This window comes from Lissotriton helveticus, chromosome 2_1 (assembly GCF_964261635.1).
Source record: "Lissotriton helveticus chromosome 2_1, aLisHel1.1, whole genome shotgun sequence".
NCBI classification, from domain to species: Eukaryota; Metazoa; Chordata; class Amphibia; order Caudata; family Salamandridae; genus Lissotriton; species Lissotriton helveticus.
Window position 1 is genome coordinate 1,099,772,597 of NC_136059.1, and position 25,602 is coordinate 1,099,798,198.

A 25,602-nucleotide genomic window follows, 5' to 3' on the forward strand; every position below is an offset into this window, starting at 1 on the left:
GCACCGCCCAGCCGTACGCCAGGAGGGGTACGGCTCCTCGAGGTACGTGATCGCTTCCTGGGGTGGTGGCGGAAGGGAAGGGGGTCTCCCTAACAAACAGAGACTTGTACCCAGTGTGGTATCCGCCCCGTAGCTGTAAAAGACACGAGCACTCTCCCCGTTACTCAGAGCACAGTGTGTATCCCTCACTTCCCCGTTCCCTGAATAGTGTAAGACCTGGTGTGCTTAAGTGAAGTACAATCCTTACGTGTCCTCTCTTTTCCTGCATGTACCCTGGCTACGGCGAGAGCGTTCAGAACGGAGCCTCCGGAGCCCAGCAGAAGGCGGAGCCCCAGCAGGACCGAAGGAGAAGCCTCGAGGCGAAAGTCCCGGAGAGAGAGAAGCCGGTCCCCCCGCCGAGGAGTCCTACGTAAAACCTGTACTGACTCTCTGTTAGCCAAAATAAACCTTGCAACCACCAAGACCCGCTTATTACCTCTTCCTGTCCCCGCAGTTACAGCCTCATAACACAACTGTTCCATTATAAGGAAATTAAACGTACAATATAATAAGAAGGCTGTGAGATATGTATTTCTACTGCAGGTGTTTATCATCTGTTTGACATGTTTTTAGGTTTGGCATTAGCCAGGACCTTTTGATTTTACTAAAATTATACATATAATATAATTACTTAATGGGGCTTTCAGGCAGCTCTCTTCATCCATTGGTCTGTTGTTGTATTGTTCCCATTTTACTTAAGCCATAGCAAGGGCAAGTGGGTCAGCCACTAGCTAACTTCACTCGGAGTGATTTCATTGAGCTCTTTAACAAGTAGCATACTCACACAAACAGGTAGTTCCAATCAGTACTAGTGCATTTTGTTTGTATTTAATTATTATGATAGTGTTGCCTTTTTGTTTAGAGCCAGGCGTAATAGCAGGATGCTTTCTACCATTTCTTTGCTGCACAGAAAACATTCCAGCTTGATCAGTTCCTGCCTCCTGCTAATGATGTTATGAATTCCTTTTGGAGCTGCCTTTTTTTAATCTGATTGCTGCTATTTCAGAGAATACTGACTTTGTCCATTTAAATCTATTCTTTTTAAAGTAATTCTCTTTTTATATTGCACGTAATGAAATGCATTTATAACTGCACTCCAGTATGTATTTTGATTGAGGACTACAGCTGTATTTGTAAACCAGTTTAGTCTGTATGTCCTGCTTGTATGTCTTTCTAGTTTGCTGGCAGTGCTCTTGTTTGTCATGCTTGTAATGTAATGTAAAGTGGATTTGTAGAGCGCTGCTTGTCACCCGTGAGTATCAAGGAGCTTAGTAGAGGAGTGAATGCATGTGGTTAGGCTGGGCCTGAATGGAGGCAGTCTTGATGGCCCAGCAAGTAGACTATTTGAATAGCCAGGTCAACTTCTTGTGGAATTCAAGAAGTGAGGAGGAGGCCCTAATGCGTTGGGGAGGTTGTTCCAGGATTAGACAGCTTCATAGAAGAAGGATTAACCTCCCATTCTGCTTCTGTGGATGTGGGGTGTGTGTGCGAGTGAGAGTGATGCTGAGCGAAGTTGTATGATGGGTTGGTGAAAATGAAGCCTGTGATTGAGATATGCAGGTCCCAGATTGTTTAGTGGCTTGAATGCATGTGTGAGAAGTTTAAACTGCCAGTGCTTCTGGATGGGGAGGCAGTGGAGCTCTATAAGAAGTGGTGTGGGTTCGGCACGGGAGGTCGAGGATGCGTCTGGGGCGCTGTTTTGGACGGTTTGAACTCAGTGAAGATGGGTCGGAATGCCTGAGTAGAGCACTTTGCCGTAGTCCAATCTGCTTGTGATTAGGGCCTGCTTGATAGTACATCTGGTATCCAGTGGGAAGCACTTGAAGATTTTACGCAACATGCGAGGATGTCGAAGCATGAGGAGATGATAGTGTTGACTTAGGACAACATGGTGAGGTTAGTGTACAGGATGAGGACTAGGTTCCTAGCATGATTGGTTAGGGTGGGTGTGGGTCCAAGATCGGCGGGCCACCAGGCGGTGTGCCAAGGTGAGCTGGTATTCCCGAAAGTCAGCTCTTCATTTTTGTGGGTGTTGAGCCTGAGGCACTTTTCTCTCATCCATTTGGCTACGCTGGGCGTGGATTCTTTGAAGTTCGTCTTGGTAGTGACAGTGTAGTCTGATAGGGAAAAAATTAGCTGGGTATCCTCAGCTTAGGAGTTGATGTGGATTCAGTGGGATCTGGTGATGTTTGCCAGAAGAGTCATGTACATGTTGAAGAGTGATGATTCCTGTGGTACTCCGGAGATGAAGTCCTTGAGTTCTGATGTGAATGGTGAGAGCATGACTCATTATTTTCTTCCGGATAGGAAGGAAGTTATCCATTTGAGTGCTGGTCCTTGTAGTCCCACTGTGTGTTCTCAGGCTGTTGAGTGTGTGGGGGGCTGCTGTGCCGAAAGCACCAGAGAGGTCAATGAGGATGCGGAGTTTATGGCATTCTAGGTGGTTAGAGAGTTAAATGTTGATGGTCTTCTCAATCACTTTGGCTGAGAAGAGGAGCAGCAAGATGGGTTGTTAGTTGCCGAGGACTTGGGGGTCGGCTGAAGGTTGATTCAGGAGGATAGTGACTTCTGCGTGTTTCCAGCTATATGGGAAGGAGGCTGTCTTGAGGGAGGTGTTGATGATGTAAGTGAGTGCAGCGTTGATTGTGGTTCTTCCCAGGTTTTAGATATGCTGGAGGCAAGGGTGTGTGGGAGCCACTGAGTGGACTGTCTTCATTATGGTTGTAGTATCCTCGGTGGATAGAAGATTCCATGCTGTCAATTGGTAGTTTTTGGTTTATGAGGTTAGTGGCTGGGAAGGTTGATAGGAGTTGGCTGCGGTATGAAGTTGCTGTCGATCTTGGTGATTTTTTCATGGAAGAAGTCGGAGAGGTTGTTGCAGAGTTCTTGTGAAGGAGTGATGGTTTGGGTTGGCTTTTTATTTGGTCTCTTTTACTTGATAGTGATAGTGTCTAAGTGTGGCCTTGTAGTTGTTTCTTGCAGTGTTTTCTCAGATGGTCTCCATTTCCTTTCGAGTTGTTTGAAACTCTCCTGGACTCTCTGAGGTGGTCAGCTGTGTACCAGCTAGCTTGTTTGCGGGATCTTTTGGGCTTGGTGTTTTTCAGGGGTGCAAGGATGTTGGTGCAGGTTGTGATCCAGTTGCTGAAATCATTTGTGTCCTTTATGAGGTTGTTTGTGGGGTCTGGGTAGTTTAGTTTGTAGGGCATTGAGCCATTCAGTTTCTGTAACTTTCTCCTAGCAGCGGGTTGAAGTGTTGCTTGACTTCGTAGGGGTGATTTTTGGCCCTGTTATGCTGAAGTGGATGATGGAATGGTCTGTCCATGTGAGTGAAGTGGTGTAGCTGACTTTAACTTCGTCACTGGGGGAGAAGATGGGGTACAGGGTGTGTCGGTTGATGTAGGTAGGGCCTTGTATGAGCTGGGTAAGTTCTCTATCTATCTATCTATTCCTCTGCCTCTCCTTGCTAACCTATCTATTGTGCAAGCGTCTGTTTATCTATTTTTTCAACCTTCTCTATCCATTTTTAATTAAGATTTACAATCACATTACAAAAAAGAATTAGCAAAGGAAGGAGGCTTGCAGCCAACACCAGATTGAATTGCTTTTTTAGGTCAGGTTTTAGTTTGACGTTTTGATGTTACTAAACTTATATGAATAGAGTAGTTACTTATAAGGATTTCCTGCCAGACTGCATCCATAAGTCTGTTGTTGTGTCATTCACATTTTTCTTCCACCCACAGCCCACTTCAGCCATTCTCTGACTTCACTGTGACTTACATCATGCTTCCCTTTCACAAGGAGCACATCCACACACAAAGTAGTGCCCTTTAGTGCTAGGGAGTGCAACGGTAATGTGTGCATTTTTGGACCCCAAAAATATTTTCTATTACTCCATGTTTTTTAAATTGATGAGGGCTGGCAGCTTCCCCAACAATAATGTTTTGAACAACCATTAACAGAACAAAACAAGAACTTCAAAATTGCAAAGGCTGACGGTGAATGCCAGACCTCTTGTGTAGGAAAGTGCATCTTTTTGTATGGTTAGTCCCAAGTTTTTGCCCGATGCCTGGTGTGATTTCTAACTGTAAGAGGCCCTGCTAACCAGGTTCCTAGTGCCACATCTCTTTCCTAAACACAGTACCATGATTGGCACCACATCAACTACCCCTGTAAGTCCATAGTATATGGTACCCCTGGTACCTAGGGCATGGGTACTGAAGAGGATCCTCTGGGGCTGCAGCACTGGTTGTGCCACCCCAGGAACACCTCACCAAGGCTATGTACTCTGGCTGCGTGTCTTGGTGCAGAGAAATTCGAATAGTCGAAAGCAACCCATACACAGCGTAATATATAGGCAAATCACCCCTACTGCAGGCCTTTAGCACTAAGGCAGGGTGCACTATATCTTATGCGAGGGCATATCAGCAGGAGCAGATATGCTCCTACAATGGCCAGTCTATTCTAAGACATTGTAAGTGTCCATGGAAGCCATAAGGCGTGCATGGGTTGGATACTGGTCAAAACGAGTTTCCTAACTCCATGATGGCTTCACTGATTTTTAAGATGCTTGGTGCCAAACATCTTGTCTTAATAAATCCTCACTGATGCCAGTGTTGGATTTATTAATACATTCACACAGGAAACCCCTTCAGAGGGTCCCCTGAAAATCTACCAAGCACTGGTGTGGTCTCTGACTTGTATTTGTCAGTCTGCCATCGCTAGACATGTTCTGACCTCATGGGATGAAAGCCAGTGCTCTTAGAGGACACAGACAAAGCCTGCTCTAGGTGGAGGTGCTTCACATCTCCTCTAGGACAGGATTGCCATCCTGCGCAGGAAGCTTCAAAGGTGATGCTGTCTTTGAAATCCAGCCCAGGAACTTCCAGATAGTAGTGAGAGCCAAACCCCCTTTCCTGCCCCACATTTGGCAGGAATATTAGTCAGATTAGGAGGAGGTTCCCCACTTTACCTGCCCCACCCCAGGGGTGGTGTAGGCTATGTGAACCCCACTCCTGAAATTCCACCATCTTCGGATGGTGGAGAAACAACCTATCAGGGCTAGTGTAGTCCCCTTTCCCACAGGAAGTGGTCACTAGAGGGTGGAGACACCCTAAAGTTAGGTAGCCCATTTGCTACTATTTGTCTCCCCTAAATTCAGTATTTAGGTGGCACCCCGAGACCTGAACATCAGATTCGATAGACAAAAGAAGACTATAACAAAAAAGATCCACTTCACAAGCACTGAAGCCCTGCTGCACAAGAAAAAGGTGCCAACCTCTGCCTGTTGATTCAAAGACTCAACAATCACTGCCTGCTGTGTTGTCCTGAACTTGAAAGATCTCCAGAACCCCAGAGCACCTCCAGCCTTCAAGAAATTGCAGAGAAACTCCATTGGTGTGAGGGTATCACTCGCATATGCACACCACAGGAATCAATCGTGTGAAGTCTGGTTTATCGATTTGCTGCTCCCCAACCCCCCTTGATGCAGCACTAAAAGGTACAACAGCTCCGCAGGGTCAGATCTGTCTCCACACCAACTTTGGAGACATCAGGACCTACCAGAGCCACAGTGTACCAAATCCCGGGGTACCGGACCCCCAAAAGCAAACATTAAGAAGAAGAATCTACAATAGACTCCCAGAGCCCCCAAAGATGGCACCCATTGAGGGGCGTTGAGACACCCGAGACCCACTTCCTGAGTGGCCCTGCTGTCCCAAGATTGGCTCTCTAAGTTGCCTCTACTGACTGTAATGACCTCAAGCTGCACAACGCCAGGCTGACCTGTTCACTCAGCACCTGGCCCCACTGGCCCCAACACTAACCAACCATGTGGCTCCCATGGTCTCCCAGGGGAGGTGACCTCCTCGCTCAAAAGAGCCCCATCGGACATAACTGTAACTCCTCCTCTGCAGTGTACTTTCAAGTGGCCTCCTTAGTCTTTGCGTACCAGCTTTTAAGACTCTGCACTCTGCTCCCTGCTGATCAGGCATGCTCCCAAACTTCTCCTGATGAAACTTTGGACCTGGTCCAACATCAACCTAAAACGAGAAGGTGAACGTAGCGAAAGCATTGCCTGATTTTATTTGCATATTCCTGCTTTACCTCATTGCTTCCAATGGTGCATAAATACGCACAAAAGGGATATTTTTTCCAAACTTTCAAAAATCGTAACTCTGTAAGTACTTACCTTAGAACTGTGTTCTTGGTATTAAAAATTTCAAAAAAACTCAATCATATTTCCATAAATTGGTCTCAGATTTATTCTTGAGCATGTGTCATTTACTGCCTCTGTGAGTACAACAAATGCTTATCACTACTCTCTGATACGCCTAACTGCTCGCCCACACTACCACAAAAAGAGCATTAGAATCATCTGCTTTTACATCCATCTGGGGATTTACTGGACTCTCTGCACAGTTTACTTCATTTTAGTACACTAAAGAGCCAGTTTCCTACATCAAGGCTTTGACAATGCTTGTTTTGTGTGTGCAGCATGTGCTGGAGACCCGCAAGGACAGCAGCAGTGTGAGGTACAAGATCACTGTAGCAAACAAGGAGATGATGGACAGAGCGCGGAAACTTTTCAGACACTCACCCCCAGTCAGATCTGGGTTGAATACATCATCATTGTTTAGCTCACTTCACCACCTCAGTTCAGACCCAGCTATATAAGCAAATCAGTCTTGACCCTGTGCCTCATGGGAACAGTCCAGCCTGAACTGCCAAGCCAGGTCTTCCCTTAACCGGAAACAAGCATCCTGGGACCAGTTTCTGGGTAACACCCTTCATCAGCCAGGCTAGCTTGATTCCAGTGGCAAAGTGAGCAAGGGACCCACGTCTTGGCGTACCCTGCCAACTTAAGGCAAACAAAGCAAACACAAGGAGATGATGGAAAGAGTGCTGAAACTTTTCAGACACTCACCCCCAGTCACAGATCTGGGTTGAATCCATCATCATTCTTTAGCTCACTTCGCTACCTCAGTTCAGGCCCAGCTATATACAAATAGGTCTTGCCCCTGTGCCTCATGGGAACAGTCCAGCCCGAACTGCCAAGCCAGGTCTTCTGAACCGGAAACAAGCATCCTGGGACCGGTTTCTGGGTAACACCCTTCATCAGCCAGGCTAGCTTCAATCCAGTGGCAAAGTAATCAACGTCTGGGCATACCTGCCAAATTAGGACGAACAAAGCAAACACAAGGAGATGATGGACGGAGTGCTGAAACATTTTAGACACTTGCCCCCAGTCCCAAGATCATTGTAATCATTATTCTAAAGAAAAATATTTGCTCCTTGAAACAGAGAAACATTTGGCATGTTCAAACTTAGACACTTAATTTTGCTTATTGTAACATTCCAGTGAGTCCCACATGCAAGGTCAGACTGGCTTACTGAGCATCCCCAGGAGGCTGGAAGGGTGGGAGCCGGTTTTGTAAGTAGGGTCCAGTTTTGTAGCAGTGCAGCCGTTCTAAAAGTACTGCAAAGTTCCTTGTATACTAAGCAGTTTTTGGGCAACCATAAAAGTGTAGGGTTAACTCAGAAGATTAATGTTTCCGCTGGAGAGAGATCGGAGTTTTGTCTAGTGCCAATTTTGACTCATCTAAGGTATGGCAGAGGGTTAATATGCCTGCTGCAAAGAATGTGTACCATGCATATCAAAGACCAATATTTTATGTACATAGCTCAGTGGGTTACTGCTTTGGTCACAGATATTCTTGTGTTACTGCATGGTTCATAATTACAATTCTAATCTAGCACAGAAAAGTATCAACTGCCATCAAAGATTTACATGCAGGTTGCATGGTGCAAGTTAGAAAGTTATGCTTTTTTCAAGTCTTTCATTATCCTGATGTTGATAAAAAAAAGTTTTTTTAGGTAGAAATACAATTCCCAATTTTAAATTCAACCCTAACCACTGTGTTGCGTTCTGAATCCAGCATTTGTGCTACTCCAGAAAAAACACTTTTAAAAAGTGTCCACCAGTATGGATCGCATATGCATCCTACACCTTGTACTCACTCCCCTTTGCCTGATGTAACAATTTCTATACACTGATTTACACATGTATGATTCATTGTCTCTGTATATGTGTGTGATGTAAAGTGCTCTGACACCCTACCCTGCACTGGCATGAGAGGTGCTATAAATCAAATAAACTACACATGAGAGAGGGGCTATGGAGGGATGAGGGACACTGTTGCAGGGTGATAGTGAGGGAACCATTGAAGAGCCCACAACAAAGATTGTCTTATCCTGGTGCACAGTAAGATCATAATTTACTATACATATTTAGTTAATACAATTGAATTTATAAAACCTCCTCCCCCTGCTTAGAAAAAATCTTTGTAGTGGTCATTTTTGTTTGCTGCACTCGCTATGCACCACACGGGGGCTGGTCTAACAAAATGTGCCAGGGCTACTTTGGATTCCCAGTCCAGCCCTGCCCATACTCTGTGCATCTTAAGTTTTAGGCCCTTGGTAAGTGGGGGCATAACACATTAATTAGGTAAGTAATTTATTGCCCTCAAGTGAAAGGTGCCATTGTGTATTGAATGACAGCTGGACTGTGGCAGATAATACTGCAAGGAAGCACAGGTCCTTACTAAGGGATGAGAAGGGGCCTATCCTGGCTAGCTAGAACTGCTGCATCGATAATAAATACAACACTGTACTGACTGGTCCCTTTATTGCTGGTGTTTCGCTGGTCTCAACAAATGCCAGTATTCAGAGACTGATCACTGGATGGGGAATGTGCTGTAGATGCTGGTGCGCAGCTCCTTGATCCCACCCACTCTTAAAAAAATAAAATAAAATAAACAGTGCATCGCATGATGGGAGTCTGATGGACTCCTGCAACCTCTGAAGTACTAATGCGACATTACATGTACCAGCAAAGACAATTCAGGATAGTTGCAAGCTGTATCATGATGTATTGTATTGTATTGTAATTGCATTTATATAGCCCTTACTACCATTGACGAGGCATCAAAGCGCTTTTTCGGCAAGTAGCACGCTACTCCAAGACCCATAGAGGATTAGTCTTGAATTAGTATAGTGAAACATGCAAGTACATTTTAAGTGGTGGATAGGTTAGTCAGTTATTTGGATTTGGAATGATAGCAGAAGGAAAAAGGTTTGTATTTATATAGCACTTGTTGACGCACGATATTCAGGAAGCCCATAAAGGATTAGTGGTGAATTAATAAGGTGAAATATGAAGTAATTCCAGTAGTGGATATTAGTCAGTTATTTGGAGTGAGAAGGATAGCGGAGGGATGAAAGGGGAAGAAAGGTTTGCATTCATATAACACTTGTTACCCCTGATGGGTGTTGAAGCGCTTTCTGGCGAGTAGCACGCCACTCCGGAACCCATAAAGGATTAGTGTTGAAAATTAGTATAGTAAAATATGAAGAAATTTGAGTAGTGGATATGCTATTCAGTTATTTGGGTAGAGAAGGGTAGGTGGCGGGATAGAAGAGGGAAAGAGGTTTGTATTTATATAGCGCTTGCTACCTATGATGGGGTTTTGAAACGCAAGTAGCACGCTACTCTGGAACCCTAAGTGCAGCATTCGACACTGTAGCTCACACCACCTTGCTACAGTGTCTGAATGGTGGTGGGATATCAGGAGCTGCACTTGAATGGATCCAGTCCTTCCTGACAGGGAGAGACTTTCAGGTTCGCCAAGGAGACTGTTATTCTAGGGAGATTGGCCTGGGCCAGGGCGTGCCTCAGGGCTCGTCCCTGAGCCCAACCCTATTTAATCCCTATGTCTCCCCGGTGGCACCCATCGCTGAAAGCCATGGTCTGCACATAGTGTCCTACGCCGATGACACGCAGTTGGTCATCTCCCTGTCGCGCGCGCCCGGCCTTGCGGTGGACAGATTCAGGGCCTGCATGCAGGAACTGGCTACCTGGATGTCCACCAACTGTCTTAAGCTAAATGGCAGCAAGACGGAGGTGCTCGTGGTGGGGGTGAGCCCATCTGTCTAGTCATCGGCATGGTGGCCATCATGTCTAGGAGAGGTCCCTATACCTTGTCAAGAAGCCAGGAACCTGGGAGTGTGGCTTGACGCTGACCTGTCTTTTGGACCTCAGATAGGTCGTGTGGTGGGGGTCTGCTTCAGCGTCCTAAAAAGCCTGCGGAAGGTATTAGATCTTCTCCCTACGTCAGCCTGCAGGACGCTGGTGCATGCCCTCGTCACATCGCGCCTGAATTATGGCAATCTGCTGTATCTGGGAGCCACCAGTAAGGTGATTAATCGCATCCAGGTGCTGCAGAATGCAGCGGGTCGCCCGATTCTGAAATTCCCCAAGAGGTCAGCATCCAAGGCAGCCCTTCAGGCCCTTCGCTGGCTCCCAGTAAGGAGCAGGGTCGAATTTAAGGCCCTTTGCACATGCCACCGCAACTTGGGTGGTAAGGCCCCAGCTCCCCTTCAGGGTTTGATCACCCGGTACGCGCCAGCGCGTGCTTTGCGATCCTCCTGTGTAGGGCTACTAAAGGTCCCCAGGATAAAAAAGGCACGCATGGGAGGTAGGTCTTTTAGATACCTGGCCGCAAAAAGCTGGAATGCCTTGCCACTGGACCTTCGCCTGGAGCCATCTGAACTCGGCTTCAGGAAGAAATTAAAAACCCGCCTTTACACACAGTAAGCCGAGCTGACCTTGCGGCACGACTCTGCTGACCCCACTCGCCACAGCGCGGGGACACGCCATCCGTGCGTAACCAGGCGCTTTATAAATTTCCCTTAATAATTAATAATAACCCATCAGGATTAGTGTTGAATTAATATGGTGAAACATGAGAGTAATTTTAGTGGTCGATATGTTAGTCAGTTATTTGAATTGAGAAGGGTTGAGGAGGGGTAGAAAAGGAAAAAAGGTTTGCATTTATATAGCACTTGTAACCCTGATGGGGTGTTGTGACACTTTATTGGCGAGTAGCACTCTTGCATTTCCTGGCACTGAAATGCACTATTTTATGTTTGGATGACCACACTATGCAAGCAAAATGAATTCATTCAGACAGATGTGAGCTAATGGCTGAAGTAAGCAGACTCATTGTCCCATGCTGTATTCCGAGGTGTGCAGAAGTATCAATGACCACTGACCAAAAGCCCCTCTTTGTATCTATATACTCTGTTATTTAAAAAAACAACAACAACAAAAAACACAATTGTCTAAACGGCTTCCTACGGCTCTCCAACAAATCTTTTGCTCCCAATCAGTGAGACATCTCTCAACCTTGTCGCCATGTCACAAACTCCACCTGCCCTGCTATAAAATCACAGCTGGATAGAAGTTAATGCTGAAACAGAACTAGCGAGACAGCAAATACGAAAACATCTACTGGGATTTACAGAACATTCGCATTTCTATCTATGGTGATTTGTAAAGTAGCGAAGATTTCCACAAAAGCAAAATCCTATTTGCTTCAAATGCTTTCTTCAGAGACAAACAACAATCTTGTTTCTTGTTTTCAGGAACATACAATGCTCCTTTTGTTCAGACTCAATCCATCCACATTTTGATGAACATTTTGTAAACCCCATAGTCCAGAGTCAGGCACCTGGCCGCTGCGCCACAACTCTTCCACACACATCCCTTAAGGTAGGTGTGTGTATGCTGGAGGGGCAGGGCAATGGCTCATTGAAAGGAGCATCCTACAGGACCAGCTGCTTTGAAGGTTGAAACTGTGGCACAGTTATTGACGAGAATAAAACTATCTGAAAAAAAGTATCTTTTTCACTTGAAATGGATTTTATACTTGCATCCATAGCTTGTATACTTTGTTCACAGAGTCACATTTAAATGGAAGCTGCACAGACGTACCTATATAACAATAGAATGATTGCACCCGAACAAAATTCTTAAAGGACTCATATTCAAACACTGCCCCTCTTAAATGTTATGTTACAGTAGCAAGAAAACTAAGGGCCTGATTTAGACTTCAGCGGATGGGTTACTACGTCACAGCGGTGACGGATCTCCCGTACGCTGAAATATAAATCCCATAATAGCCTCTGGGATTTATATTTCGGCACGCGGGATATCCATCACCGTTGTGACAGAGTAACCGATCCGCTGAAATCTAAATCAGGCCCTAATCAAAAAAACATCCTTTTTCTAGAGACTCCTTTAGTGATGCGTTGCTAAACGGTTTCCACACACATTTTCCTTTGCTTTTACCCTGTCCTCTTTTTTCCATGGGCATTTAATCTCACTCCTTGCCATTTATCCTCTCACATGTCTAAACCTTTCCCATGTCTATTCCTCGTTTCTGTCCCTCACATCTTACACCTATTTTTCTCCCTCCATATATTTGTCTCCTTTTCTCAACTTTGCCCGTCTTACTCTCCCCTGCCCTTACTCTTCCTCTCCTATGTTTCTCTCTACCTTTACTCAGTTGATTTTCTTCATTCTCTTCCTCTTGTCTTTCTAGAGGTTCTTTCATCTCTTTCCCCCGGCTTTATCCCGTGTTACTCCATCACTCTATCTTCCTCTCTCTCTTTTCCACGCAAGACTGGTGGCTCAGAATTAGTTTCTGCTTTTTTCACGAATACAATGAACACAATCTAGTTTCTGTTCCATTTTCAATAATTTTGCAATGTCTTCTCTCCCTCTTTTGTGCCGGATGTCAAGTCATACATTTCCCAATCTGGTTTGCAATTGAACTGGGAACTCGCTGGCCGCACACAATAGGTTAACTGATTGGCTTGCTGCAGCGTATGATCCCGCAGCAAAGATTGCTCTCTGTTTGCCACTCTGGTGGCCGACTGTTTAACCAGAACCCTGGAGGATCTAACCCCTGCACTGATGCTTGAGCCCTGTGAGTCCCGTAGACTCACCGTCTAGGGAGAAACTCCAGTTCTCCAGGAGAGAAAATTGAAAAGTGCCGGTACTCCGCACCGGTGAGTACCAGTCCATTTAAAGCACTGGTTCGTGTCCATTTTAAACAGGTGTTTTATGCTCCTGCGCTACGATTTGCCAAAACTGCTGCGAAATTATGCAACATGGAATAATGGCACAATTGCAGGAACTGCTCGTAACACGTATAACTCAAAACTTGCAAATATTTTGCCAGTGTAACTGAAATTTCGCCCGGGCCTGCAATATATTTCTATAAGAATTTAAGACTTGAGGGAAGTGGGGCTTGTAGCCCTGGGGGCACTTCTCCATACAAACAACTGCAGATCCCTTTGGGGTGTCTCATGGACACCACCAAGGATTCCTGAGTTACATTATCTGAGCACTCTGGACAGCTCCAGAGCAATACATGATGCTGAAACGGCAGAAGGGAACATTGACACATTCTGTGTAGATGGGTGTTACAGGCCAGTCCAAAATATGAAAACTATTACCTGAATAGCCTACTGACTACAGGCTTGAACACACACAGTTTTAGTATTATGCCTTAGAAACAGTTCTAGAAATATCAGAATACTGCTACCACTTCTAATTCTACAATGTATTATAAGTTCAAGGTAATCATTAAATAGTTATTATTTTTTAAGAAGTAACTCAGGCTGGACTTTCATCTTTTTTTGGTTTGTAATGGCTTGTTAAACTGTACGCAACTCAACCTTCACTCTAAATACTATGAGCTTGGTCTGGTCTACTTGGTCAAGCTATTCTGGGGAGGGTTCAAAGAGGGTTTGGAGGCACAGCTTTCTGACTCAGACCAAGTGGCCAGCATCTCACTAGTAGGAAGCAAAAGCAGCCTCAGCTTTGATGCTAGTGGGTAGCCCCAGAACTTAAGGACCTGGGATAAAACCTGACACAGCATTAGGTGCATAAGAGGAGAAACCCTTTGCTTTCCAGCTCCAGGTTACCTTAATACTTCTCACATCTACATTGCTATGGAGCTTGCAGATCCATGCATTGGGTTACTACAAATTCTGCTCCTTGGAAGTACCTCAGTTTCACAGCAAAGATAAAAAAAGCCCACTGGCAACAGAAGAATGGTCGAGGTGTGGAGATTCACAATACCTTTGCTGTACCACCGCTACATCAAAGGATCAGTCTGACAATGGGTTTAACATCACATGGTATAACTAAGCAGTTGACACGCAGATACTTCTGAAATTGAAAAGCCCAAAGGACATTAAAACATTGAAACTCTTTGTCTGCTGGCCATTGACTAATGGATGACATACAGCCACCTCAAATTGAATTCCTCCAAAATTGATATACTTACCTGGGGCGATTGGAAAAATTACGACCCCCCTCTGCACCTGATCCGATGATCTAGGACCATCTCCAAAAATAGAGGATTATAGTAGGTGATCAAGAAGCTAAAATGAGTGTAGATTTGCACTATGTTTCTCAGCCACATCAGAATGAAATCCGACATTCTCAGCACAACATATATTTCCAACAGGAGCAGCCTGTCAGTTGATTCTTGTGTGTTCTACAGCAGCCTCCCAGAGTGTTCTAAAGAACAACTAGAGCGCTAACAGTTAATCTTAGGACAAAATTATGGCACACCTGCAGCCATCCTGATTGACTCAAACTGGTCAAACTTAAAACATTTAATTTAGAAAGAAACACAATGCGGGGGTCCATTTTGTCATGCAAATTATGGTTAGTCCTTTAGAAAGAAAAAATTAGGACACTTTTTCAAGTAAGATCTCAAATATCTTTCTGTTCTACTTCAAGAGGAGCAGTCGGTCAGTTGATTTCCTTGTGCTCTACTGCAGCCTCCCAAAATGTTCTAAAGAACAACTATAGAACTAACAGTATTACTTATGACAAAAACATTGGCACACCTGAAATCATCTTGATCGAATCAAGCTGGTAAAACTTAAAACATTTAATTTAAAAAAGGAACAAAATGAAGGGTTTCATTTTCTCATAAAAATTATAAGTAGTGCTGTAGAAAGAAAAATTAAGACATGTTTTAAGTGAGCACTCAAATATCTTCCTCTTCTATTTCATTCAAACATTCTGACATGTAGACTGAACAATCATTTTCAACACCAGCAGCAGACTGCCAGTTAACTCCCTGGTGATCAGAAGTTTACTACAGTGTGTTGATAAGCAACTAGAGTTCTAACATTTTGGTTTTATGCACAGTGTGGCACATCTGACCTCCATCTTGATGGATACTGCAGTAAATCGGGAGATCAGGGAGCGTCATAACAAATAAATCTCCCAAGATGGCCACCAGAGAGAAAGGAGCGCAAATGTAGCACAAAGATCACCCAAATGTAGCCCAAGTATAGCCCAATGTCAGAACTGTGCAACACACCCACACATATTGGGCTTCTTTATAAAAGTGCATAAAAGGGTTAATACATACTAATCATTCAGGAATGGAGTCGCAAAATAAAACAAGCATTGGCATAGCCAATAGGTCTCGTCTTTGTAACCGAATACTTGTTTTGCCAGAGCTATTGGCTTTACCAATGTCTTTATGCAATGTTGTGGAGCAGTGTGGCTTCTGTGCAGCATGTTGAAAAGTTATGATAAAGTGTTATAAGCATTTTTGTCACGTTATATATAACCAAGTTGACATTATGTGCAACAGAACAAGCTAAAAAAAAAAAAGAACATACAGAATGTCTTCTATTTTGTCTGACCTGGTGCTGAGGTAATGCTCAAGTGATACGGAGTTATACTTACACGGTGCTAAGATGGTAGTGTGCTTGTGCAGAGGTGGTGCTCAGTGATGCTGAGGTGGTGCTGTGCTGGTACTAAGGTAATGCTGCAATTGTGCTGCACTAATGCTGAAGTGGTGCTGAGGTGGTGCTGCGGTGAGGCTGCACTGGTGCGGAGTTGGAGCTGCACTGGTGGTGGTGCACTGATGCAAAGTTGGTGCTGTGCTAATGCAGAGGTGGTGCTGTGGCGGTGTTGAGTGATGCTGAGGAGATTCTGTGCTGGTACTGAGGTGTTCTTGAGTAATGCTGTGGTGGTGCTGAATGATGCTGAGGTGGTGGTGCTGTGCTGATGCTGAAGTGGTGGTGCTGAAGCTGAGGTAATGCTACACTGATAGTGAGGTGGTGCTGTGCTGGTACTGAGGCAGTGTTCTGCTGGCGCTGAAGTGGTGCTGAGGTGGTGCTGCACTGATGCGCAGGTCATGCAGAGTTAAACTGATGTGGTGCTAAGGAGGTGGTGTGCTTGTGCGGAGATGGTGCTCAGGTGGTGCTTTGTGATACTGGTGTGTTATCTAGTGATGCTGAGGTGGTGCGGAGTGATGCTTTGGTGGTGCTGTGGTGATGCTGTGATGGTGCTGAGTGATGCTGTGATGGTGCTTAGGTGATGCTGACTGATGCTAAGGCTGTGCTGTGGTGGCACTGAGTGACGATGTTGGCGCTGAGTGACGCTGTACTGGTGCTGAGGTGGGGGTGCTGCACTAATGCTGAGGTAGTGCTGAGGTGTTGCTGTGCTGGTGCTGAGGTGTTGCTGTGCTGGTAGCGTGATTACAGCAGCCAAGCACTCACAAATTCTAGTCATCTGGGCAAAAGAATGCCTAAAATATGTTCTAGGCTCGCGACTGACAAATGACGTACATAGTAGCATTTACTAACAAGCAACCTGGCTAAAGAGGGCATAAAAGAACTGAAATTGGATCATAAATTCAAAGCTGTTCTGAAGATTGGCCCCCAAAATACTTTTGGCCTAGTGCCCCGCAAATCCTTAAGCTGTTCCTGTTTTGCTATGGAAATTAATAGTGTAAGAGACTCCCTCCTGTGTTGTGTACCACTGCCAATCATTCAATGACATGACATTATTATTTACTCATGCCTCAGGTTGCACTCAAACCTAAGTGCGTTGCAGTTCCCCATATGAAAATTTGACTGCAAATAAGCGAAGGAGGGCAAGTAATTATCTACTCACAAAGACCACCTTTTCTCTAAGTGTTTCCCAAGGTGTGCATTCGAATCAACAAAAAAGGTGATTAAATCATTGACTATGTGCTTCAAACGACTGAATCGATAAGGGATGGGACCATGTGTACCACACCCCCTGTTTATCAACTCTCAAATCATTTGTAGCCACAGCAAGAAGCACTTTTACTTCTGCCAATATCATTACAGCATCTCAAAACTGTCCTCGTATTCACAAGGCCTCATCTAGCCTCGAGAAAATGGCACGAGACATAGCTGTCAAGTGGGCTCTTGTTACATGTGACACATTTAAGCAGTGTCAGCTTTTTAGCCACAGACACTTGGCATTCTGAAATGAGAATAATGTTAGCATTATAAACATGGTCTTAGAAACCCCAGAATTCAAAGTGCAAGAGTGACTGGGTAAAGCTAGCAAAACTAGCAGGAAAGATAGTGGCATGCAAACTCACATCTATCTTCAACCTAATGTAAAAAGAAGGATATTTCCCAAGGGACTGGAAACAGGCTTCCATTCTGCCATTATTAAAGAAACCTAACCTAGATGCCAAAGATCCCCTTCCAGCAAAAATAATAGAGAAATATATGAACAGCCAACTTAATCAGTTTCTTAAAGCATCTCAAGCATTGGACCCTACTCAATATGGATTTAGAGAGGGTCACAGTACAGAAACGGCTCTTATCAAGTCCACGTAAGAGATCAGAGAAACTCTTGATGAAGGAGGCAGGGCCGCCCTGATCATGCTGGACCTTTCGGAGGCATTTGATACGGTCCACCATGTTTTGCTGGTGGACCGTTTAGAAGAGATATGAGTTAAGGGCAAGGCCCAAAAACTCCTGAAATCCTTTCTCTCAGAAAGAACCCAAACGGTCAAATGGACAATTTCGAGGCAGATGCATTCTCCTTACCTTGTGGAGTTCCACAGGGGTCCTCATTTAGTCCGACACTTTAATATTTACGTGTCCTCACTTGCCCCCCTCATTGAATCCTATGGTTTCAGTTTGACATCCTACGCCAACGGCACCCAAATCGTAGTGGCTATATGACCAGAACTACTACAAGACATCGCGTTCAAACTACAGGACTGCATGAAGGCGGTAGGAAACTGGATGGCACAGAACTGTCTAAAGTTACATTCCAGTAAGACCGAGGTAGTGCTCTTTGGCAATAACTCTACTTTTTGGATTTAAACTGTTGGCCAAACTCACTAGGACCACTGCCAGACCCGACCAGGAAGGTGAAGAACCTGGGAATCTGAATTGATGACACTCTTAGTTTCAAGGAACAGGTGAATTCAGTGGCATCCTCTACCTCGTTCACCCTCAGAGCTTGTAAAAAAATCATGCCTCGACTCCCTAAAGATGCCCAACAAACAGTGGTCACTGCATTAGTAATATCCAGACTGGATACTGTAACAGTCTTTATCTCAAGCTACAAGAAGGCTCAATGAATAAACTACAAATTCTCCAGAACGCAGCCACCAGACTCCTTACAGGAACTCCTAAATATGCATCAATCACAGGATCAATCAAAAAGCTTCACTGGATGCCAGTCAGGAAGCACACCCAGTTCAAGTCTCTGTTTGGTTTTCAAGGCGCTGCAGGGAACAGGACCTGAATTTTAAAAAACAACACTTCTGGTGGTACTCGCCAAAAAGAGCACTCCGATCATCTGATGCCAAATTAGTAATAATGCCCTGGACAAAAAAGCTAACTGGGGCGGCAGAAGTTTTATTGCCAATGCGGCTATAACCTGGAACGCCCTCCCTCCTTATCTGAGACACATGACCAATTTGTTGGCCTTTAGGAAGGCCTTAAAAACGTGGCTCTTTACAAATTAGGTCACCCAAATAGACAATCCGTGCTCCTCCAGTAGGTTCTTCACTTCAGGGCCAGGACACCTTCAGGTAGCAGTAGCACTTTACAAATGCAATTAACATTAAAGAGTCACGTGAAAAAGAAAGCAGGCAACAGAATATTCCGTATGCATTGAAACACATTAAAAGTATCTTCAACACTGACCTGGGTGGCCTGAGGCCACATTCCATGGGTTTGAATTGCCGACACAGCCATCTCAGCCATTAAACTTTCCAAGGCGGATGCAATTCACACCATTCAAGTTAGACAAAAAAAACAGACCTATGGCTTGAAGACAGAGTCGTGGGAGGAGCTAAACGAGCATTAGCTTGTACAACCGATGCAGTAGACCTATGAGCAATTCAAAGGGACAGCTTCTTTTTAAGGAGAAATCATGTGACTTCCGTTTGATAACTTGACGCTGCTGCCCGGTGGTCATCCAACCCATGCTAAATTAATTACAGATTTACACCAACCAGGAACAACAGTTGTTCGTTTCATAGCAAAACATAATCATGTGTCAGAAGATTGTTTTCATGGGAATACTGGCCACACCGCAAAACGACTTCTCAGGAAACAAGGTAGCGCCCCCGACTCACTGTGTATTACACGCTTTCTGTAATTTGTGTTTTGTAAAGTGGTTTTCTTAGAAATCTGACTATGGGAACAGCACCACATGCTAAAATCACGGCTCGTGCTGGCAGCTTGTTAATTCTCTTTATTACTGCTGTTAAACCCTCCTCGCTCAGAACACCTCCTGTATCTGTTGCATCATACAGACACAGGCGTGTAGCGAATCTCTTCTAGAAGCCTACAAAAGTCGCAAAAAGCACACTGCAACTTTAAAATTATACCTCACTCTAGGCTAGGCAGCAATTCCGTGGCCTGCCTCTGCTTACGGTTGACTTGGACTTCCAGCTCAACTTTGTAACTGGTGTAGTTAGTTTCAGGTGCAAGTCCAGGTGCGAGTTAAAAAAACACACCGTGATTCACGCAGCATTTGGGGGTGGGGGGGCATCGTCATTTCTGTGGTGCAAGAAGCAGCGAGCTGCGCAAGACTGCACCTTTCAGTTAGCAGACGTAGGTAGTCAATGCAAATATATTTAACCGAGCCGTGCTCTGAGACTCTCGGTCCATACATGCAGGAAGGGACAAAAGAAATGTGCGCGGATGCAAAACATAGATGAGGCTGAGGCGGCCGCCGCACTGACTAGTATTACAATGTTACCTGGTGGCACGGGTCTTTCTGAAGCGGTCACCATGGTTAAAGTTGAAATAAAGTGCTGCACTGATGAAGGGAAGCGCACGAACGTGCGCGAAGAGCTGGCCAAAACAAGGCAACAGAAAAAGAAGTGCAACAACGTGATTAAAGAAAACAGAAGGGCAATACTATACGTAGCAGGGCCCGTCGCCAGGGGCGGGAACCACTGCCCGAAAGGCGGGACAAACGTGAGAAACCTGACGTTGAGCACCTTCAATTGGAATATGTGTGACCCGCTCTGGCCACGAAGAGACCCCCCTGCATCAATACTTCGCCAAACAGGCACAATCAGGAGCAACGTACCCGTTCAGCCTGGCGCAAGCAAAGCAGCAAGCTGACCACGCCGACCCCAATGGCCTGATGGATGTTCATTAGCAGAGGGCAAGGCAAAGCGGCAAAATTCACAAAGTGAGTACTTACCAGAACTACGAACACCATAGAGCAATGCGCGCACACGCCTTGGGGGCGGGACTGGAAACACCTGAAATAGTCAAAGTATATTCCTAGCTGCGTCTTCCCCCTGAATACACCAAGCCAGGGAACAAGGAACTCTTTCTGAAACGCGTATGGCATAATTGGGGCGGAATTTCACTTTGCAAGCTGGTTCCAGTTTTGCTGCTGCCGACTGAATAAAGAGGGTTTAAACCTGACGTTGAGTGTGGTGTCTTCACATGCGCGAGCACCTTCATTTGGAATATATATTTCCATCAAAAGTGCTCCGTTCAATCACAACAAAACACAACATGGCCCTGCTACTTTCTCAAAAGTGGTTTAATTCAATGCAAGAGCTTCACTCAGTTGAATACATTTGAGATTTCATCAGCGAAGGCATCAGTGATGTCACAGACCATGTCATGAGTGATGTAATGTGTGAGCATTGCAGGGCACGAGTTATAGTTAGCCCCGGTAACTATATATGCTGAATTTCTCTGGTTTTGTACAAGTGAAATGTCAGTCTAACTATAACGTCCCTGTCTGTCCTTTTCTTCCCTCCTCTCTCGCTCATCCCAAACCTTTATGACTACTATGAACTCCCAAACATACTTCTCAAACTTTCACCCTTCCTTTTTAGCCATGTCAGCCAATACTAAGCCCACACTTCCAGTACTTATGAATCAAATAACTTACTTCTTCCCCTTTTCACATCCATTCCTGTCATCCTATCCCTGCTCACAAACCCTACTAAAATACACACGAAATAAAGCACAAACCTAACACAACTAATGCTGAAGAAAAGAAGAACCCAAAAAACACAAACCCCAATTTTTTTTACCAACCTATTACTAATCTTGGGTTCCGGAGTAGTGGGCTACTCGCTGAAAATGTGATTTATTATCTTGTCAGGGATCATAAGCGCAATATAAATACATTTACAACGAACAAGTAACTCATCTTCTCTCAATCAAATCCACCATACATGGAACACATGCATGATTTTCTGCTTTTGCCTTGCAGGAGCAGTCTCTACAAAGGCATTGCATTGCAACATGTGCTATGAGGTGCAATACACACCCTTGCGGAGGTGCAAGGGCAACCATTTTTTTCAGTGGGCAAACTTGTCATCCCCTTCCTGGAGGCCAACAATGGCATGGGAAAACTACATGTCCCTTAAAACTGAGGGTGCTAGTCCTGAAGAATGAACTACACTTGTTAAAACTAGGGAGAGGAGGAAACAAAAGCTTGAGGGTGGCACACTTGTGGTTCAACATGTATGCCATAGGTGGAAGGTCTCTCAGGGACATATTTTGCACTGGAGCCGTCATCTTGCGGTAGTCCGCTAGCTGTAAGATGTATAAAAGTCTAAATTTCCAAGCTAAGGTATCTCATGTTAATCAAATGGAAAAAAGAAAGTGTATGCTGTTGAGGTTTCTGTCAAGCATAAGATTTAAGTCTGACCCAATACCGAACATTTCCCCAGGGGTGGTCCATTATTACGGCACAGACTTTTATCTTCTTCACATTTAAAATGCCAACATTTAAAAACCTGTTTTGTGGCTCTATCCTCATAAACGAGTCAGTTGTTGGGTCACCTTTCTGTAATTGCAGTCTTGGGTAGGTAATTCCAGTTCTTTCTGGCATTATGTTATAGAATGACTGCCTCAATAACAACGGGGGTAGAACAAGGGCAAAAAATAAGCCTGGGCACCAAAATAAAAGTGATCCCGGCATTTGCAAATTGGGTTGTAAAAAAAAAAAATGGTCCACATTTGTAAATCCCCAAAATGGCTTCTCCAGTATGTCTCCTGTGTGTGGGACTCCCACTAAAGGCAAGAAAACCCTACACAGCCAATTCGCCACTGCTTGCGTTTCAAGGGGAAATTGGAAATTGACATTCATTGTTAGTGCATTTACCCAGGGCACAAGCCCTAAAAAAAGAAGCGCGACTCGAGCCCTGCATTTACCTCTCAGGAAGGATAGAGTGGTTGAGGGGGTAACTAGGGGGAGGTATGCGGGCAACCTATTTATAGTTATGGACATCGGCAAAAAACGATCACGGTGGGCAGCAGCCATGAGTTTGAGGACCTAGAGACAATAAGAGCCTCGTCAAGCGCACTATGGGCAGAGCCGGCGGCTTCTGAATGCTGCTTAGTGCAAAATATATAATAAATGGCATAATGGGGCTCCTCGGAGCACAAGACCAAATACTACAAACTAGGGTTTATATCTACATAAGCTCTTCTAACACGCTGCCTCAAACACGCACGGTGTCTAGCCCGGGAATTCTATTCAAATTGGGTGCCATTTTAAACCGCTCGTGGCCCTGTTGGGGGGGGGGGCCTCATTCAAGTGGGCGCCATTTTTCAAATGCTCGTGGCCCCGAGGGTTGGGGGCTCGGGCACGCGGGCGCCATATTAGCAAAGTTGTACACAAAATTTAAACCCCTACGACAACAGCTATGTAACGGGCCGCAAACGCCATAGCCTACCAAGAAAACCCGCGCTGGGAGCCAGAGACTCGCTTTCACTACAATGAGGCACACACCCACAGCGCGTTATCTGGGGCGACCGATGTGAAGGGGAGGCGAAGACGCACAGATCTAAGGAGCCGCATCCCCCACCGATCCCCCTGTGGGCCTACCCCCAGTGCCGAATACCGAGGTGTCCAACATGCAGGGCCTAGCTCTCCCAGTCCGGCTGCAGCCTGGGGGAAACGTGCCGCTGTGGCCACAGACTAGAGGAGCGCCGCACGATCCATGAGTCCGGCGCAGGCTGCACCACCAGCTTGTGTGTGCTTGATCACTGCACGGTTCATCAAGGCCTTTGTGGGTTTGAGCAGTGCACATATCAGTGAGGGCTGTGTGTATGAGCAATGCATGGCTCAGTGCTGCTCTGTGTGGGTGCAGTACATACAACAAGAGCTTCCCTCATACCCGTAGAACCAGGGAGTGTACTAGGCTACATATGACAATGATTCAGCCGGGATTCACTTATACATACACACGCATTTGGCCAAAACGCTTTTTGGCAGACAACCAATGTAATAAAACAACACTAAAGCCCATGTGTATTATTTAATATATAACCAAAAATTGACCATACAAAATAAGGATGGAAAATCACACTCTAATTACCAAAACAAACCATGAAGTGTTCGCTTATGTCGGTGACAGTATGCTACTGTCTTTCAGCCTTCTGTGGCTGACTCTTACCAGGATCATTCGGTTCTCCAACTCCGGTCGTACCACTGCCCCGACCCCCCCCCCCCTCTGGATATTACGCACGCTGTCGTATCCCAGGGTGTGGGGAACCGACGGTGCCAAGAAACAGTATCTGCCCGTGAAATGTGGGTGCGGAGCAGAAGCGCAACATCACCCCGCCCATAAACAAGGCTCCTGCTATGCCGCGGACGGCCGCACAGCACTGACCCCGAAAATGCGGAGACAAGTAAGGCTAACCCCGCTGTGCCGCTACGAGCGCGATCCGACTCCAGCGATTCGCTAGACCAGGTGGAGCCAGCGTATCCTGCGGGGAACTAATCGGCCACCCAATGAGCCCACCTATACAAACCTAGCCCGGCAGCGCGACACACGCCCCACGGGGGTGGCCACACATTGGGAGTCATGACCCCTCCCTGATGTAGAGAGCCACCCGGGCTCTCTCCCACAATGTATCCTTTTCCCCCACGCACGCACACGCACCCCGGGGCATAAAATAAACATGCGGAAGACCGCTCGGGGTCTTTCCGGCTAACTGCGACCAAGTGTCCGTGTCTATATCTTGCACACACATTGCACCACGTGCTGGGCCTTACCAGCACGCCACATTGGCGACGAGGCCGGTCTTGCGCCACGCGTGCCCCGCTGCATCCTGCGGTGCCGCGTCGCCTGTCTCCGGCTGCGGTGCCCACCCGCGTTGCTGTGCCGATCCCCGGTGTCCGGAGACCCGCCCACGCGTCTCCCGTGAGGGAGCGCCTTCAGCTGGCGGGACTCCAGGGGTCGGCGTGCTACGAGGAGTTCCTGCGGGTGAGTGAGCCGTCTGCCCCGCTCGTGCGTCTCCAGGCTGCGCTCCCCCTTGTGCCGGCTGGAGCGGGAGAAGTGCACCCGCCCGCCGCGGAAGAAGATCCCAGCAGCCGCACCACGTGGCGCAGGCTTGCCGCGGACCACGCCTCCAGGCCGCCACAGGCACGCGAGCATCGCGCCAGGCCTCCATGGGCTCTGCCCCAGCCTGCTCCACCTCGCATCCCCGCACAGGCCGTCAGTAGGCCCCCCCCCAGGCGGCAAACACGGACCCGACTCACGGCGAGTGTCAGAATACAAAAAAAAAAAAACCACAATAAACAAGCAGTGGCAAACACAACAGGCATCCTCACGGCGAGAGGCAATAAAGTAAACAAGCATTGGCAACCACAACTGCGGTTTGCCATCTCCAGGCATCCCAGGCGCCCGGCCTATGACACACCTGTCCTGGGAGAGCCTATTCTGGTACGCCTGCTACGCCCTAGCCCTGCCACTGCGCGACGACACGACACCGGAAAGCTCCAGCACCACGTGCTCACGGCCACACCATGAGTCAGAACGCGACGGGGGCTGCCCAAGACGGGGCTGGTCGGGCCCCACCTCCAGCAATCCAGCCGCCACCCGTCATACAGGCGCCACCGCCACAGGCCCAGGCCCAGGCAGGAGCCCAAGCCCAAGCAGGGCCCCCCATGCCAGTGATACCCACCCACCTGCACGCAGGTGCGGCGCCCATCCCGCCCTTCAGCGAGACAGTGGACCCGGCCACGGCGGCGCTCCGATGGAAGGCGAGGGTCGGGAGGCTCAACCTGTACTTTAAGGGCACCAGAGAATCAGACAGTACCGTCAAGAGGTCACTCCTTATTCTCTACGGAGGACCGGAAATCTACGAGCTGTTTGAATCACTACCCAACACCGGACCTGAAGACGACTACGATGCCGCGGTCGCGGCTCTTAACGCGCATTTTGATCCCCAGCTCAATAATGACTTTGAAAAATTCAAGTTCAAACGCGCCTGGCAGACTGACTCCGAGTCGGTGGACATGTATTATGCCCGGCTCCGCCGGCTCGCAAGCACTTGCCCTTTCACTAACCCCCGAGAGGAAATCAGGGACCAGATCATCGTGGGATGCAAATCTAGGTTGCT

At 46.5% G+C, this 25,602-nt stretch overlaps 1 protein-coding gene across 3 annotated transcripts in view; it reads right to left on the reverse strand.

Moving 5' to 3' along the window:
* The window catches only part of TTC39B (tetratricopeptide repeat domain 39B), a 609,447-nt gene that overhangs the window by 553,571 nt on the left and 30,274 nt on the right, over positions 1-25,602 (reverse strand). Inside the window, exon 1 of one of the 3 annotated variants that reach the window (XM_078675908.1) lies at positions 19,970-19,988. The exons of the other annotated variants lie outside the window; for them this stretch is intronic. The gene's annotated coding sequence lies outside the window, so the exon portion shown is untranslated. Of the gene's footprint in view, positions 1-19,969; positions 19,989-25,602 lie in introns of those variants that run through there. 3 annotated transcript variants of the gene reach the window in all.